Genomic DNA, 20,277 nt, shown 5'->3' with positions numbered 1-20,277 from the left:
TTTTCCTGGAATACCCTTACCACTGTTTGGTGTTTACGATGTTTATGATGAAAGTAGGCCATAAGAAATATTTTTGCAAAGATTTGGAGGACAGGAATGAATCAGCAACTTTATGCTCTTTACGTGCAGAAAGGCTATAATAATGAGGTCACTGGGCACTTTTGTAGCTCACACATGTTGTTGCTTTCTGCTGGCTGAACTTGCACTGATTGGACAGCAGCAGGTCTGCAACTGATATACACTCCCCTGAACTGTCCTTCAGCTTCTGTGGTTCCTGGGCCAGGTGTGTGTTTCACTCCAAGAAGAGGGGCAGCAGCTTCTCATGCAGTATGCTGATCTCATCATGACCAGAAACAATGAGAACTGAAATGGGTTCCAGTTCATCTTGTGGGTTCCAGTTTTGCACAAGTCCCAGTTTATCTTTGCCCTGATTTTCATCCATCTTTCCTTTCTATTCCATCTTCCTTTTCTAACTACCTGTACTGCAGCTGTGGAGCTCCAGAATAAAATATGAAAACCAAAGTCTGACAGAGACAAATAGTAGATCTGTTTGTCTCATGAATAACTGATAAAAGTGGAAAGGGATGTTATCATTGAGAAGAACACAGTTGGGTAAACACTGAAGAGGAGAAGGAGTGAGGTGGTTTTTCTTTGATTCTCCCATTAGGAGTTCACCAGGATGAAGTGAAGTTCAGAAATAGATATTAAAGTTAAAACCAGTAAAATTATTCACAGTAGAATTATTCAAACAGGAATTCAATATTCATGGCTTCATTTTGTGAATTTGCCTACTTGCTAAAATGCATCTGTAACTCCAACATCAGTACTCCCAGTGCTTTCATAGTCATTCACAGACGTGCAGAGTGGCAAAAATTTTGAGTCACTTTACACACACCATCCCAGGTTAGGTTGAACAAGGCAGTGCTCTGACTGATGTTTCAGCCCTCATACTTGAAACAAGGGACAATTTTGTGAACTATGTATTGCCACTTTTTTTTTACACTGTTGTGTTTTTTTGGTGATTTCACTGTTTTAAATGACCCTTTAGCACAGTGCTAAAATGCTAGCTTGTTCTCTTAATCATAAGAAGACTGTGATGTGCCTTATGGAGAAAATACATGTTTAGATAAGCTTTATTCAGGCATGCCTTATAGTGCTATTGGCCATGAGTTCAATGTTAATGAATCAACAAGATGTACACCCAGGAAAAGGAAGCGGAACTTCACTGCTCTTTACATGTGGCCATTACAGAAAGTGCTAGCATAATATCTATGGTGCCTGATGAAGCCATGGAAAAGATGGAAAAGCAGCTAAATTTATGAATTCTTGAGATGATGACCAATTTTAAAAAGTATAGTGGACAGCACTGTTGTGAGGCTGAAGGTCTAAGATATTTACAGTCACATTGCCCAGAGTCAGGAAAATGTTAAACTCTTCTTGCCTAGTGATGGTGGGCTTCACACTTCAAACAGAGCATGAAAATCTTAAATTTGCAGGTGAAGCAGATTCTGCAAATCAAGAGGCTGTGGAAGAATTATTAAAATGCTTGCTAAATGTTATACAGGAAAAGTTTTACAGGGAAGAGAAATTTTTACAATACTGAGATGACTACCTGTTTTATAAGGAAATTTTATAAGGAATTGACTACCTGTTTTATAAGGAAATTTTATAAGGAAATTGACAAATGGAGCTATGTAATGCAAATGGCCTCCAAAGCTCCTGGCTTTAAATAATTTAAAGACCATGTGATTATTATTGTAAGAAATATATATTAAATAAGATATCTTTAAACAGAAACACATATAAAACAAAGCTATGTATCAGCTGGCAGGTGAAAATGTGACCAGAGTCTCTCAGGAACCTAACCTTGTATCTTCCCTAGGAGCAATGAATCCTTATTCACTAACTCAGTATTTGTGGCATCTTTATAGACTATAACCACCCTGAATAATGAAACTTACACACATACACATATATATATCATATATGTAACTCTTAGATGGGTTGATAATGATGGTTTAAAATAAATATAAATAATAGCTATTTTTAAGTTAGTAGACATTTTAAATGAGGCTCTCCCAAAATGTGACACTTTTAATATAAAGTGGTAGACTAGTTTTCTAAGAATCTCAGAGTTTATATATGGATTCTTATTTTATTCAAATGTATTTAAACAAATACATTTATAAATTACTTGGTTTATATACTTGTTTCCTCAAAAATGTACCTGAAAAACTCACAATCATCATAATTTAGAATTTATGAGATCATCGGTGTTTTTTACTAGGTCTCTGGATTAACAGACATAACTGAATTTTCATGTAGCTCTTAGGAAGAGAGCAGCATGGCATATAGGAAATGAGTAAGAACTTACTGCAGAGACTGCACTCAAATTATAATGTAAGACATGTGTTTCCTCAGACTGTCTATGTTCATTATCAACAATATGCTAAAGCAATGATGAGTTAATGACTTATTTAGTGGGAGAAAAAATTCTACTGTGTGTAAAGTATTTCACTTTATAGTGTTTCTTATTATTCTATACTACTATCACAGAAGTTCTAGGGAACATAACTTGTGCCCTGGAACTTTAAGAAAGTTCTATTTAGAAAAGATCCTTTCAAGTTAGAAGCTAATAATAGAAAGTTTTGCTATTTTTGTTACTGGATTCATTATTGTAACCAGTAAGAGTGTGTTTCAAGGCACCATGAGTTTATAGAATCCATCAGTAAGTGTCTTGTTTACTGAAGAGTCAGGTAATAATGTTAGTAAGAAACTGGATCATACTGAAATCACGAACAAATCAATCTCAAAGAGTCAACGCATAAAATCATATTTTGCATCTGAGCTCAATAAATCTTACAGAAGTGCAGAACAAACTCAACACTATTAACCAGTGTTTAGTATAGATTCAGCCCAGAATTCAGGCCACTGGGACAAAAATTAGTACGGGGAAGCAATTACTACTGAATAGAGCTCCAATAGGCTTTATGAATTAATATAGTATTCAGGGACTAGCTTAGAACTAGAAAAAGCTTGCAAATTATTGATGATGATAATGACAATGGCAACCATACCAAGTGATCTGTTTCATTTCCTAATCAAGCATTAGTTTTTTGGGGTTTTTTTTTGCGGTACGCGGGCCTCTCACTGCTGTGGCCTCTCCCGTTGCGGAGCACAGGCTCCGGACGCGCAGGTTCAGCGGCCATGGCTCACGGGCCCAGCCGCTCCATGGCATGTGGGATCTTCCCGGACTGGGGCACGAAACGGCGTCCACTGCATTGGCAGGTGGACTCCCAACCACTGTGCCACCAGGGAAGCCCAAGCATTAGGTATTTAGTTATTGACATAGAATATTTACTGACAAGTTACCTAATACATTGATTAGATATTCTTCCCCTTATTCTCCCAGTGTTAGTAAACATTATTTATGTATTAGCCTGAATAGTTCTCACTGGGCAATAATGGATACTGAGCATTCATAAGTTTATGAATGTCTATGATGGAGGAATTTAAACTCAGTGAAAAGAAGGTCCTTATTTGATGATAGAGAAAGTAAAAGATAATAAAACAAAAAGTTTTCATCCAGAAATAGATTAAATTCTACAAATGGCAGACAAAGTAAATAAGAGAAATGAGACACACATAGACAATCTGGTATATATGTGGGTGTGAAAGTGTACATTTCTGTTCATTTTTATATTTTGTGATGCCTAGCTTTTACTACACAGTACTGTTGGTAAAGTAAGGGGATAGGTTGCTGCTTTCAGTAGAAGTAAGTAATTGTGTACATACTCTTAATTTGTGCAATAACCAGGGATTTGTTTGGCTTGATATTTTGAATTATATATTTAAGGGAAAAAAATAGTGGCTATAATCTGTATATCAAAGATAACCAACAATCTGACAGAAAAATATTTGCATCCAGTTCCTAATTTTCTGGGTGGGAAGCTTTCCATTACTGAAGTACATGGCCTGTAAAAATCAATCACAATACATAAACAGTATTTAAATACAGTGCATACTATCTGAAAGTAAACACTGCATTAGTCAATGTTATTTTTATTTCCTAAAGTGCAGTAATAGCTTTCCCTCTTTACGACTTTAAAATTTGCATCACAGATTGGTTTTACAGTTAGTACTATGTGAAAATTGTTATATTCAAAACATTTAAACTGAGATATTAGTTATTTGATATTAATCTTCTGGAAACTTCTTATTTCTAGAATCTAGAATTCAGCCAATAAGCCATTCAGTCATTTAAAATATTTACTGAGAAACTGTTATGTGCAGGCTATGAACTGGTCATACAACTATGTTCTCTGTACTGGTAATAAAACAATAAATATTATAAAATTATTTTCTTCAAGGAACATACAGTTTAGTGGAAGTGACAAACAAGTAAACAGTCAAATAAATATCAAAGTATGGGAGGGGTTATGACAGAGTACGTGCAATATGCTATGATCATGCTTATGCAAGGATTAACCCAACTTTGGAAACTTAGGGAAGTATTCCAAAAATAAACACCTGAAAGTACCTTTTATACAGCAAAATACTTTATTCATTCACAATAAAAATAATTGCCAGAGGACTGGATGCCTATACAATCTTCCTACGCCATTCCTTCAGATAAACCTGGGGCAAGCCAAAGCATGCTGAATGAGCGTGGAATCAGAACAATAGAGTTACATAAGTCAAAAGGATAAAACATAGACTATGATAGTTGGCTACATCCACTTTTCATTAGCAACATTCTTATAAATAATACCAGTGGACTAAATACCCATTGCCTATATAAACTCACATCTATCTAGATATTAAGGATGATAAAAGTATTAAAGCTGGTTGACTAAATCTGCAATTTCTTGGGATAATGCTTATATGGAAACTGTTAATATTTGCCTTTGGCCTTTGAGGGTTTCCATTTTCTATAGTTCCAAGGCAGATCACTCCTGACTCTGATAATGTCAAAGCGTTTTGAAAGCAGCCAAGATTTTATTTTACAAACTTTACCAAGTGTATATTTTACAATAGGATGAACATCAAATTAGGAGCACCATACCAGAGTCATGCAATTTAAACTCTGTTACAGACTTTAGGCAAATCTCTCAATTCCTCTGTCTTTAATTTTCCTTACTGAAAAGTAAGAGCACTAAACTTAACAATTTTATTTTTCCAAACTTGGATTTAATCATTCAATCCTGTCATTATTGTGAATTGTCTGTAAAAATCAAAAATGCTTCTGTTAGCTCCAAATCTGCTGTGAAATCTTCACTATGAGACTGGATTGAGTTTTACATTGTTAACTCAAATATATCATGATTATGACATATTAATATAAATGAAGACTTCTGGTTTCTGGTCCAGCATGTAAGAAGCTTGGAAGTCATTATTCCATCCTACCAACAAAAAACTGAAAAAAACTGAAAAATCAACAAACCCTCTTACATCCATTAGAGGGCTGAAGTCACAGGGCAAACCTCTATCCCCCAAATTAGAGAGACAGATAGGTGCACACAGAGAATCACAACTTGCCGGGGAAACAGCCTCCACAGGAACCAGTGCCAGGGTAAAAAAGAACCCTGAATTATAAATGATGAACTGCTGGAGACTCAGTGTGGACAACTCCAAGAAGAGTTAAAAACTCTAGGGGGACTCAGTCATCATCGAGGGGCCCCCGTAATCGGTGAGTTTTAGTTCCTGAATCTTTACTAGGTTCGCACAATGAGTATCACAGAAAAATCCCCACCTGCTTCCAGTAGGGAGAGAAGAAAAGAAACCACTTAGAAATACGCCCAAGAATTCTGTTCTTAACAAGGTCTGCTCTCAAGAGAAACTAGTTAAACAGAGCTTAACCTGCCTGGTTTTTATCAGAACCTAACTGACCTGGTGGAAGGGAAATGTTCAACTCCACTTCTAACTTTCCACATGGGAGAAGAGAACTAACGTTAGCCTGCTCCAACCAAACTGTACAACCTAAAGTGGGTGTAGAGGAGGACTGATAATTATGTGTAGGTCACGGTTCAGAGTCACAGACTTATTAAAAATTTAAGACCTATTAGTTACTTTAAAACTCTTCCCCTCTACACACACTATCACTAAATTAATAAAAGCAGTTTCTTTTACTCAATACATCATGTCCTGCTATCAAAAAAAAAAATTACAAGATATACTAAAAGGCAAAAATTACAGTTGAAGAGAGAGAGCAACCGACAGAATCAGACTCAGACATGGCAAGAATGTTGGAAATATCAGGCTGAGAATTTAAACAGTTATGATTAGTTTGATAAGGGCTCAAATGAATAAAGTAGACAGCATGCAAGAATAAATGAGCAATGTAAGTAGTGAGATGGAAATTCTAAGAAGGAATCAAAAAGAAATGCTAGAGATAAAAAACACTGTAACAGAAATGAAGAATGCCTTTGACAAGCTTATTAGTAGCCTGGATATGACCAGGGGAAGAATCTGAGTTTGAAGATATCTGCATATAAACCTCCAAAACTAAAAAGCAAATAGAAAAAAGGCTGAAATAAACAGAAGAAAATATCCAAGAACTGTGAAACAAATACAATCAATGTAACATGTACATAATGAAAATAGCAGAGAGAAAGGAAGGAAGGAAAGAAGGAAGGGAGGGAGGGGTGGAAGGAGGAAAAGAGGGAGGGAAGGAAAGGCAAGAGGAGGAGGGGAGGAAGGAAGGAAGGAAATATCCCACAAATAATGACAAACCCAAAACCACACATCCAGGAAGCTCAGAGAAAACCAGGCAGGATAAACACCAAAATACAGAATTTAGGTATACCATTTTCAAACTACGAAGATTCAAACATAAAGAAAAAATTTTTGAAAGATTCTAGAGGAAAAAATATCTTACCTATAGAGCAAAGATAAGAATTACATCCAACGTCTACTTTGAAACCATGCAAGTGAAATACTAGAAGTGTTGAGAGAGGAAAAAAAACAACAACAAAAAACACCAATCTAGAATTCTGCACATAAAAGATTATCTTTCAAAAGTGAAGGAGATATAAAGATTTTCTCAAACAAAAGTTAAGGGAATTTGTTGCCCGTAGACCTGCCTTGAAGTGAAACTGATATGGTATAAGGAGAGAAAACGGAATCATATAAAATATTCAGTTAAAACTACAAAAGGCAGAAAAAGAGTGAAAGACAAAAACAGAAACAATAAGGGCAACAAATAGAAAATATGTTAACGTTTTTGGCAGATATTAACAAATATGGTAGATGTTATTCTAACTATATCTACAGAGATTATCAGAGGAGATCAAAAAACAAGACCTAACTATATGTAGTCTCTAAGAAACCCACTTTAAATATAAAGATACACATTTATATGGATTCAATAAAATGTATAGGGAAAGATATACCATGACTACACTAATCAAAAGAAAGCAGGAGCAACTGTATTAATTTTAGACAGAGCAGACTCCAGAGTAAGAAAAGTTATTAGAGATAGAGTATTATTACAAAATGATAAAAGAGCTAATTTTTCAAGAAGACATAATGAACCTTAATGTGTATGTGCCTAACAACAGAGTGTCAAAACACATGAGGCAAAAACTGATAGAAATGCAAGGATAAATATCAAAAGATGAATCCACTATTACAGTTGGCCACTACAATTCCCCTCTCTCAGAAACAGACAGATCCAGCAGGCAGAAAATCATTAAAGACACGATTAACTCAGCAACACCAACTGTTATAATGGACAACTATAGACTACTTTATCCAACAAATGCAGAATACACATTCTTCTCAAGCTCACATGGAACATTCACCAAGATATACCACATTCTGGGTCATAAAACATACCTTAATAAATTTGCAAGAATATATATAAAACAACTTTTGTTCTCAGACCACAACAGAATTAAACTAGGAATTAGCAATAGAAAGATACCTGAAAAATTCTAAGTAATTTGAGATTAAACAACACACTTCTAAATAATGCATGTATCAAAAAAGAAATCCCAAGAGAAATTTTAAAATATTTTGGACTAAATAAAATGAAGACAAAACATCAAAATTTGTGTGATGCAGCAAAAGCAGTTTTTAGAGAAAAATTTATAGCACTGAATGCATATGCTAGGCATATGCTAGGCAGAAGATCTAAAATAAATCATCTAAAATTCTGCCTTAAAAAGGTAGAAGAAAATCATATAAATCCAAAATTAGCAGAATCTATTAATAAAAATAAGAACAGAAATCAATAAAATTGATAAGCTTCTAGCTAAGATAACTAAGAAATAGAGTACACACAGTACTAACATCAGAGATAAAAGAGGGGCATGACTACATATCCCAAGAATAGTAACAGGATAATAAAGGAATAATATGAGAAACTCTGTGCCCACAAATTTAATAATCTAAGTAAAATGGAACAATTCCTTCAAAGACACAACTGAACAAAACTCATGCAAGAAGAAATTGATAATGAGTAGACCTATATCTACTAAAGAAATTGAATCCACAATTAATAACCTTCAAAAACAGAAAGCACCAGATGTGTTCATGGTGAATTATATGAACATCTAAGTTAGAAATTATACCAATTCTCTACATTCACTTTCAGAACATAGAAACTGAGGGAATACTTCTCAAGTCATTCTATTAGACCAGTATTACCCTAACACCAAAACAAGATATTACCCCAATACTAAAAACAAAAGAAAACTAGAGACCAATATATTTTGTGAACATACATGACAAAATCCTCAACAAAGTATTACAAATCAAACCCAGCAAAGCATAAAATATATATATGCACACACACACACACACACACACACACACACACACACACACACACACACCATGACCAACTGGGATTTATCTGAAGAAGAGAAGGTTGGTTCAATATTTCATAATAAAAGAATATGGTACTTCCCTGGTGGTCCAATAGTTAAGGCTCCACTGCAGAGGGCATAGGATCAATCCCACATGCCATGTGGCATGGCCAAAAATATTTTTAAATAAATAAAATAATATAATAATCGCATCAGCAGAAAAAACTATTTTAAAAATCACATGATTGTATCAATAAATGGAGAAAAAACATTTGACAAAATCCAACACCCATTTATGACAACTACTAAACTAGTAATAGAAGGGAATTTCCTCAATTTGATTTAAAAAATCTACAACCTAAAGCTGACATCATACTTTATGGTGAGACACTCCAGGCTCTTCCACTGAGATCAGGAAAAAAGACAAGGATATTTCCTCTCACCGCAGCTTTTCAACAACATACTGGAAGTCCTAGCTAATGCAATAAGACAAAAAAAGGAAATAGAGGTATACAGATCAGGAAGGAAAAACTAAAATCGTCTTTATTCACAGATGATGATTATCTATTGTAGAAAATCTAAAAGAATCAACAAAAAATACTCCTGAAACTAATATAAGGGACTATAGCAAGGTTTCAGGATACAAGGTTAATATAAAAAAGCCAACTGTTTCCCTCTATACCAACAACAAACAAATGGAATTTGGAATTAAAAGCATTATACTGTTTACATTAGCACTCCAAAAATGAAACATTTAAGTATAAATCTAACAAATACATATCAGATCTACATGAGGAAAACTACAAAATTCTGATGAAAGATATCAAAGAACTAAAGAAATAGAGAAACATTCCCTGTTCATGGATAGGAAGACTCAATACTGTCAAGATGTCAGTCTTTCCCAATATGATCTACAGATTCAATGCAATCTCAGTCAAAATCCCAGCCATGTACCAAAATGTTCATTGCAGCTCTATTTACAATAGCCAGGACATGGAAGCATCCAAAGTGTCCATCAACAGATGAATGGATAAAGAAGATGTGGCACATATATACAATGGAATATTACCCAGCCATAAAACGAAACGGAATTGAGTTACTTGTAGTGAGGTGGATGTACCTAGAGTCTGTCATACAGAGTGAAGTAAGTCAGGAAGAGAAAAACAAATACCATGTGCTAAAACATATATATGTAATCTACAAAAAAAAAAGGTCATGAAGAACCTAGGGCTAAGACAGGAATAAAGACACAGACCAACTAGAGAATGGACTTGAGGATATGGGAAGGGGGAAGGGTAAGCTGTGACAAAGTGAGAGAGAGGCATGGACATATATACACTACCAAACGTAAAATAGATAGCTAGTGGGAAGCAGCCGCATAGCACAGGGAGATCAGCTCGGTGCTTTGTGACCACCTAGAGGGGTGGGATAGGGAGGGGGGGAGGGAGGGAGACGCAAGAGGGAAGAGATATGGGGACATATGTATATGTATAACTGATTCACTTTGTTATAAAGCAGAAACTAACACACCATTGTAAAGCAATTATACTCCAATAAAGATGTTAAAAAAAAAAATCCCAGCCTGTTACTTTGTGGATATCAACAAATTAATTCTAAAGTTTATATGGAGAAGCAAAAGACCTAGAATAGCCAAGTTAATATTGAAGGAGAAGAACAAAGTCAGAGTACTAACACTACCCAACTTCAAGACTTACTATAATGCTACAGTACTGCTTTCCTTCAGTAGGTGAATGGATAAATAAACTGTGGTACATCCAGAAAATGGAATGTTACCCAGTGCTAAAAACAAATGAGCTAACAAGCCATGCAAAATTAAGGAGGAAAGTTAAGTGTATATTACTAAGTGAAAGAAATCAATCTAAAAAGACTACATACTATATGATTTCAACTATATAAACTTATGAAAAATGTAAAACTATGCAGATATAAAAAGATCAGTGGTTGCCAGAGGTTTGGAGGGAGGGAAGGATGATTGATGGAGCAATGAGGATATTTAGGGCCATAAAACTAGGCTGTATGATACTATAATAATGAGTGCATGTCATTACACATTTGTCTAAACCCATACAATGCACAACACTAAAGTGAATCCTGATGTAATCTATGGGCTTTGTGTAACAATGACATGTCAATTTAGATTCATCAGCTGTAACATAATGTACCAATCTGGTGGGGGCATTTGGTAAGAAGGATGCTGTGCATGAGTAGGGGCAGTGTGTATATGGGAAATCTCTGCACCTTTCTCTCAGTTTTGTTGCTCTAAAAAACTAAAGTCTATTAAAAAAATGAATAATATTTGCTGTATTAAATACATGATTTCATAAGAAACATTTAAAATGATAACTAATGAATAAAGATAATTTACATTTTAATTATTAGTAAGAATGACAGTAGAGTCATTTCTGTTTTGAATAAAATTTATTTTTCAACATAAACACAGCCTTTTGAGGCTACAATTTTTATGAAATTCAGGAATCTGAGAACCATAAATAATTACATGTGGCAGTGCATCCTTGTATTATAATTTCTTACTTCTAAATATTAAGGCTGATCGTGACACTGGGATTCACCACAAAGGATTTATACATAAAAGATATCAAACGTTTGTTTTCCTTTCCTAAGCAAAAAGAACTTTAAAAGTTCTTAATTTGCTTTGTAAAAGCTACTGTTGATTGTTCCTTCATGCCAGGCTGCAGTGATAGTGATAAATGATGTTGATGCCTTAGGGTGATACCTAACTAAATTAGCTGGTAAAGCTAAACTGTATTCTTTTTCAATTTTTAATACTATGCAGTAGTGATGGCTGTTCAGCCACAATTCAATTGGCTTTGCTTACTTTGTGATTTAATTGTTTATAAGGAGGTAATGAAAATTTAGAAATGTATAACAACAAGGGAGAAATGTGCTTTTACTACAGATACTAAGAATAAGACATGCTAACAGGAGTCCAAGTAGCCTTAGGAATGTTAAAGAAATTCCACTTAAAAGCTTCTTCTCCTTTTTTAAAATTTATAATTGCTAAGAGAAACAACTTTTTGTCAGGAGAATACAAAAACTCATACTGGTGATGAAGTATTGTGAAACTATGAAGCTTGGAGGTGGGAAGTATGTAAAAACATACTGATAATGATCTCATTAACTTATCTTTCAGACTCTCTCCTCCTTCTGTGTACCCTTTCTTTTCAGGCTGCTGCTAGGTGAATAATTAACGTTACTTTATTATTAACATTATGATGGTGCAGCATGTGCTTTTGTAAAAAGAAAAAAAATTAAAAGGTAGTAAAACAAGAGAAATAAATTATCCCCTTGAGATTTGTATTTATTTACCATATTACATATAAGAATAGAAGAGGACAGAAATAAACTAGAGGGGATAAAAGAATAACTTGAAAAATAAATCTCACTATACAACTGTAAGACAGAGAAAAATGACATGCTGTATGTTCTTTAAAAACTGTTAAACTGCACGGAATCCATGCCAATAAGTAAAGCATCATTATCTGTGCATTTATGAGCAGATTTACAAAAGGCACAAAAAGTTAGTCAGAAGAGGCAGAACTCTAAAGAACTGGCACCCACAGATCATTAAACAATATTTCAGGTCAAAGTGCTCTCCTTTAAAATCTTCTTTAAAGACCCAAGGGACTATTAGAATATCTCTTTTCATCTTAAACCTGAATTTGTGCTTACTGCTTCTGCTACATACAAAAGGATTTTTTTTTTTTTTTTTGCTTTTGTTTATTTTGATATCCTGGAGGACAGAAATGAGCACTGGGGAATTTAGTTTAATTAATTTCCAATTTATTGAAGTCACAAATTTTAAAGTCTAGATGCCCAAAATTTATTCAAGGTTATTAGGACTGTAAAATTTAGCAATCACTTTTTAGGTAACTTTTGAAAAATGTTTGGGGTCATTAAAAAATTCATGTGTTTTTAACTATTTGCAACAATCTTTATATATTTAAATTATTTAATTTCCTTTTTTATATTTCAAATAATAGTCTTCTCAAGTACTTAATCTGATAAATATTATAAACTGGCAGATATGATAAAACATACAGCCTCTCAAATGTGTCTGGAGTATAAATTACTAAATTTCTACATAAAAATGTAAATTAGTCCAAGATGTTATCTGTTAGTTTTCTTTCTTATTTCTCTGAGTATCCTATATTGTTGACCTAAAATAAATAGACTGCCAGATATTTCTCCAACAAAGGTTGGTTTATTCAGGATCAACAGAGAACTGCAATTTGAGGTCTACAACAATGGTGAGCCATGCGCAAGTCCCCACAAGGCAAGGAAAGAAGAGCGCTTTTAGGGAGTGGATAAGGATGCTGGGGATGCTATTGTAAACAAACAGTCAGTAGCTTTTCACTGACTGAGTCTTTCCCAGGAAAGAAGAAGAGTCTTTCTTCTTTCTGTTGGGCTCTAGTATCATAGCAGGGCATAAGAGTTCCCCCTTCTGGTCTCCCAAATCTATTTAATTGAGGTTTCTGTTTTTTTTTTTTTTTAATTTCCCCGTTGCACAAGATCTTTCTCCAAAAGATTTATCAACTGGAATACTAAAGAATGCACTGCATAAATCAATCACAGTCAAAAATTTACTTTTGGTGGGAATGGATGTTAGTAACATATGAGAGTTAGGAACAACAGGGTGTTGAGGAATAACAGTGTTGTTTATTGCTCGGAGGTCCTGGACAACTTCAACCCTCAGCCCTTAGGTTTTCTCACCAGTAAATGGGAGTTTTACAGGGGCTAGTATAAAGGATAATGAGGCCTGGAGCCATGTAATCTTCTATTATGGGCTTTATGTCCTGAAGGACTTCTTTAGTTATAGGTAATTGATTAATTCTAGGAAGAGATTTTTTTGTTTTTGGGGGGGTCCTTTTTGAATTTTGATGGTAGATGCACTATGCATTTTACCAACATCAGTTGGAGATGTTGCCCATTAGGAAAGTGGTAGCTGATTCAATAAAGACAAATGGTCAGTGTTTTCAGAATCTGCTCTAGTAACATCAGAGATAGAACAAATAAAAGATTTCAAGGGGTACCTTAATTCACCTGGTGAGTTATTTTGATATTTACAGTCAATATCTAGAATTATTTTCCCTTTTGGAAGACATTTTAGCATGATGCTACTCTAAGAAGTCTCAGCCTGATAAATGGATAGGGGTAGAGGTATCAAAGAGAAAAGGGTGGATATCTCTCAGAGGGCTGAAACAAAAGTGAACAGGTTCAGAGGCAGAAACCTCTTGAGGTTCATGAGAAATCTCCACTATTTGAACTGTTTTAGTAAAAAGGCAGGAGCCATTTTATAGTAGTGGGATTAAGCACTGAGAGTGTGGCTCTAGTGTCAATAAGGACTTGAAGAGATTCATAGTAATAGAAGAAATTTTCACCTATTGAGGTATGGGGGAAGTCATTCTCACTTATACATGATTTGGAGTGAATTTTATGCAAACTAGAACAGCCTGTTTTGTTGTCTAATCAAATGTGCATTGTACATCTGCTTCAACCATTAAAGAAAATAATGCATTTAAAAGTCAAAGTGGAGTAACTGTGGTTCAGGTTTTCAAAAATGGAGCCTGGCAGCGATTGCAGATTTGGTTTCAGACACATTTGTGCATCACAGAGAACTTGAATTTTCTGAACTATATCAAATTCAAGGAGACCACAAGCCATTCTCTAAACAGTATCTGCTGCCTGCTGCTAGGGGCAACCTTATGGTCTCAAGGTCTCTTCTTATAACTATACAATCATTTCAGACTCCAAACAATCCTTGCTTAACAAGCACCCATACTTCTTCCCTGCTCAAATTATAATTCTTGACAAACGACCTAAATAATTTTACAGTTTTTGCTTATATAAGCCTCACCCATTTTGCAGTCCAACAGAATACAATTCAAGTGCTTTTTGAATCTGTGAGTCTTCCAGGCTATACTCCTCAGTGTGGCTCTAATAAAACTCTCTTTCATTCCTACTATAGATTGTTTATTGATCATTTCCACTAACATCTCAAGAAATGCTTATCCAAGCTGATTAAGAAAGGTTTGTAATTCCTGGGAGCCTTGTCATTAAAAATTGGGAGGACATTGGAAAGGTTGCATGTAAAGCTAAAGGTGAATAAAGTGCTTAAACTTTTAACAATCTCTCTTCCAGTGTGCTGGTTCTTTGCAATAATAGCAGAAAGTAGGAAGGTTTGGATTTTGTTTAGGAGCCTATTTGCTGGAGTTAAAGATTAAGAATCTTGTCAGTCTTCCTTGGAGGTGACTCATCTGGAGTAGGAGAGAGGTGGTTTGCCAAATGAACTACATCTGGAGTGGAAATAGTTTTCCCTTCCATCCTGAACCTTTTTACTAGAAGGGAAAGGCCCCACTTCAGCCCATTAATAAACAGAGGGTTTAAAGCTACCTGGGTGGAATCAAAATACGGAAGACCAGAATTTTCTTTAAAAATAATCTGAAGTCTATTGTAATAATCATGAACAGGTTTGTCAGATTTCTGAGTGCAAGCCTGAATTTTGTTCCAATCAAAAGCCTTTTGAAAAGCCCTAGGCATTGCTTGATAAAGTTGCCTAGTAATTGCCCAAGCCTGATCACATAATAAATTAGTGGGCTGGTCTCCCATCTGTAATTCTATAGACCTTTCAGGCCTTTCTCAATTAGTGGTTTTCATCCAACGTAGGGCCTGATCTTCACTGACAAGCATGTGAACTAGCTGATATAATTCAGAGAAACCAGACTGACAATTTGAATGACTACATTAAATTCCTCAGCAAATCTGTGAGGATCTTCAGTTACTTTGGGAAATTTTTGTCTATGGTTTGCAATTCAGCTTTAGTCCGAGGAAAATAAGAAATTAAAAGTGTAGCCTCTGGATCCTCAGAAGGCTTAATTTTAAAGGGGCCAGTTCTGACAAGTTCAAAGGAAAAGAGAATGGGGAGAGCTTCAGAGAAAAGGGAAAGTGTGGTGGGAGAATTAGTATAGGGGATTTGAGAGTATGGTGGAGGTGTAAGCAGTATAGAAAAGAAGAAGAAAATGGTGCTGGAGGTGGAGCCTGACATACAGAAGTCAAGAAAGAGCCTGAGGAGCCATTTTATCTTTTTTTGGGGGGGGGGGCCGCACTGCACAGCTTGCAGGATCTTAGCTCCCCAACCGGGGATCGAACCCATGCCCCCTGCAGTGGAAGTACAAAGTCCTAACCACTGGATCACTAGGGAATTCCCATTTTATCCTTCTTAATTATTTGTTTACCTCAGTTAATCTTAAATCTTATTTTACAGAGAGGCAATTTTAGATTCCTGATAACATTAGGAAACCTCAAAATATCAATCAAAATATACCAGTCAGTTCTAGAAATTTTTTAGCTATTGTAGTCCAATTCAGTTTTAAGAAAATTAAGTTTGGGGATTTCAAAAGTCCCCATAATGGCCACTGATATTTTACATTGCTTTTGATCAGGTGGTACATTTATTTAGAAATGTTCATGAGGAAGGACTGTAGTTTTTAAACAAAATTGGCGAGAGTCCCAGTGTGGGGGCGCGGGGTGTCAAAATACTTAGATAACTGGGATCCTATTTCCTCCAGGGTTTTCCTCTAGAGAAAAGAACAATTTTCAAACAGCTTATGGCACAAATGACAAATGGTTCAATTCAAACAGCTTGCAAGCCAATCCCAGTCAATTCAAAGGAAACAGCTTGGTCCCAAAGGAGTCAGGCCAAAGGCTTTTTCAGCCAGTTTTCAGAGAATTGCTCTTCCAAAAGTATAGGCCAAAAGCTGAAAAATCCAGCACTGTTTCAGAGAAACAACCCATGTTTCCAAAGTAACAGACTTCAGGAGAAGCAGTACCTGTTCCAGGGAAAAGACTAAAGGCTAGCCAGTTTCAGTGAAAGTCTGATCTCAAAATCAGACTGAAGTGAGTACTTGCATACAGATGGAGGCCTTTACCAGAAAGACAAAACCTTTAAATAGAGAGATAAAACCTTTAAATGGAGAGTTTCAAAGCCAGATAGGGTGGGAACTCAGATCCAGAAGAAAAACATACCTTTATACTCCAGGATTGGTGAGAAAAACAGTGAGCAACAATAGGGTCTACTGTGGGTACCACTCCTGTTTGCTCACCAGCCCCAGAGCTATCATAAGTCTCTGGTCCTCGTATGAGCCACAAAATGTTGACCTGAAACAACAGATTGCCAGATATTTCTCCAGCAAAGATGGGTTTATTTGGAATCAGTGGATAATTGCAATTGGAATATGGAGAGGAAAAGGAAGTTGGGAGGGTTAGAGCAAACAAAGAGCCCATGGCTTTTCACTGGCTGCGTTCTTGCCAGGAAAGAAGAGGAGTCTTTCTTTTTCCTGTTGGCCTCTGCTATCATTACAGGGGATAAGAGCTCCTCCTTCTGGTCTCCCAACTCTATTTAATTGAGGTTTCTGTTTATTAATTTTTTTTACAATATGGATTTACCACAAAGTTTTTTCTTTTTTTTATCTTGATGGACATACTTCTAGTTTTTTCCATTACTAATAAAACTGCTATGAATATTTTCATACACTAATGTCTCTTGGGTGTTAAGTGAAAGAATCACAACCAAGTACAGACTGTTAAAATTTTTTAAATTAAAGTTAAAATTATTGAAAATGTTTCTTAACACAATAATATTAACAGGTATTGTGGCTTTCTTAGAAATTTCTATACCTAGTTACATATCTTCCTGGGTTGAAAAGACGTTAGCACACTAAGGAAATAATTACGTTATTCCAAACATTTTGGGCTTGATGGATATTGATTGAGGTTGCCTAAAAATCTATGCTGTTGCCTGCATTCCTTAGGCTATTCTGGTTGGATAACTGAACACTATATTTTTTTCATTCTTTATTCACTGACTTCATAACCTAAAGGAGAAAATTCTATAGTCCAAAATCTTATTTTCAAGTTATACCTTACCTAATTCTTCATTTGCCAAATGAAATCTGCAATAACCTAGTTTTCTATATTACCTAATTACATTTCTAATTCATCTGGTCCTTAGATATGTTAATAACCTTCCTTGTTTAATTCTAGAGGCCTCTGAATTTCATGTGAATCCCATTTCTTAGGACCATACAATTTTTAAAAAGAATACTATCATATCTGATAACTCTTTATTTCTCCCATTACTTCCATTGGTTTTTCTGACACAACTCCCTAGGTCTATTTACTCATACTTACAAATCATGTCTTTCTAAAACTAAAATAATGACTATCTAATGCTGGAAAATAAAATATTTTAGTTCAACTGAAAAAGCATTTAATTTTAAAAAAAAGCATTTAATTTGGAAATGATAAGCAATCATGGATTTTTTGGAACCATCTATATAAACAGAAATATATCATTTACTGCAAACAGTTCAATTGTTGTTTTCATTTTTTTAATTAAAATATATTTTATAATCTACTTCTAATAAAATGTATGGCCTGAATGCTCAAAGAATATATTTAGGCTCCTCTATAAAACACTTATATTAACGTATTTAAATAATACATTTTTTGTAAACAATAACACTAACCAATTACCATGCTGAAAATTAAAATATAAAGTGCTAGTGTCTGTATTTTAAATTTAATTACTTTGAATTTCTTCATGAAAATATCTTTGAGTTACTGGCCTATTTCAAAATATCTATAGTACAGGGTGTTATAAAGATTAAATGAGAACCTGTCTATGAACAGTTTAGTACAATGTTAGTACCTATTAGGGGTTTGTAAAATTAGCTGCTTTCATTTAAAATGCTATTTCTAAGGCCTTGAAAGACTGATTTTTTCTTTTAACATTCCAAAACTATAGGCCAAACTTCCTGAAGTAACTCTTTTTTAAGGAGCACATTCTTTCCAAGGAAGCAGGTTTCAAAAGACTATTTTCCTTCTGTAGGACTGACTTTACTTCCTTTTGGATTTGTTGTTATTATTTACATTAGGATAGGCAGAGTAAAATTAAAAATAATCACACAGAGAAAAGGAAACAACGTAAACTAAATACTAACATTACATTAAAAACACTTAACTTCTGATCACTGACATGAGATGGAACATCCCTGAGGATTCTGGAAATGGTAATAGCTTCATGATATAGTCACCTATTATAAAAGTCACATAATAAATATAACAAAAGGTTTTAAAACTAATAAATGTCTATGCCACAGGGCCTATATGAGGCAAACTACAAATGATGAACTATGAAGACATTTTTTACTCCTCGATAATTTCAAAAGAAATACAGTAATTTTAATTTAATTTTGTCATTAAAATGAACACATTTAACATACTTTTTATTTTAAAAGTTAAAACTAAAAATGAAAACAATAATTTCATCAAAAGTGATTTTCCAGAAAGCAATAGCAGTAAAATACAGTAAATATAGTGAACCATGCAAATTTTCATACTAAAAGTGTATTGAATATAAATGGAATAATTTATAAAGTAAAATGCAAAGCACAGCAATAATCACTTGTTATTATAAGCATTAGCATGCCCAAGTTTGGCTCTCAGAACTCATCTCTTATAAACCTCCACTAAGACCTCTTTCCTGGACTAGAGACTTGTATATTCCAATGCACATTCTATCTTTCTACCTGGGAGGGGTCTAATATTCAATGGTTGCTGCTATTTCCCTGGCACGTGTACTTAATTTTGAAAACATTTTTTCTGATGTAGTGCTGAAATTTAAATCAACATAAACCACCCATATGAGACTGTGTATAAATATGTTCTGAATTTTGTAATAATGTATGTCATGGGATATCATATTAAGAAATCTGTAGTGATCCTGCCTTGGGTATTAAAATAAATGTTACCCTATGAAAATACCCTAACCCATCAACTTTGATCCATGACATTAAGAAGGTGTATCAGTAAGTCAAAACTGTCCTTTTTTTCTTTTTCTTTTTGCTAATCCTGTCAAGACAGAAATACATTTATCAAATAACCAAATTATCTTAAATGATGTTTATTACTAAGACAGGTAAATATTTCTAAAACAAGTACTCCCTCAGGTCACCAAGTTTCATGGAAATATTTAGTATACCTTAATTTGTCTTAAGCTTAGCTCTTAGTATTTACAGGATTCTCTAATTACAGCACATCAAAATCCAATGAACAAATCTCTGGTAGTTATGGCTATATAGTATAATATTCTATATATACAGCAATTTCTTCTAGAAACTTAAGGCCATTAAGGTTTGACAAATATAGTGAAATAAAATGAGCTGGAAAGATGGGAAAATTCCCTCACCTATATGGGAAGATTGAAAATTCTGTTTATAATGGCCAATTTTGGTTAAGAATAACACATTAAATTTAATGAGGGGATCCTCAAGGTCACGGAGGAGTAAGAGAATGTGGCGTTCATCTGTCCCCACAAATGCATCAGGAATATATCTACAAATGGAACAACTCTCACAGACCACCTGCT

The sequence above is a fragment of the Lipotes vexillifer genome, unplaced genomic scaffold (assembly GCF_000442215.2).
Source record: "Lipotes vexillifer unplaced genomic scaffold, Lipotes_vexillifer_v1.1 scaffold654, whole genome shotgun sequence".
In the NCBI taxonomy this organism is placed as follows: domain Eukaryota; kingdom Metazoa; phylum Chordata; class Mammalia; order Artiodactyla; family Lipotidae; genus Lipotes; species Lipotes vexillifer.
Note: the sequence above shows the minus strand (reverse complement) of the source record.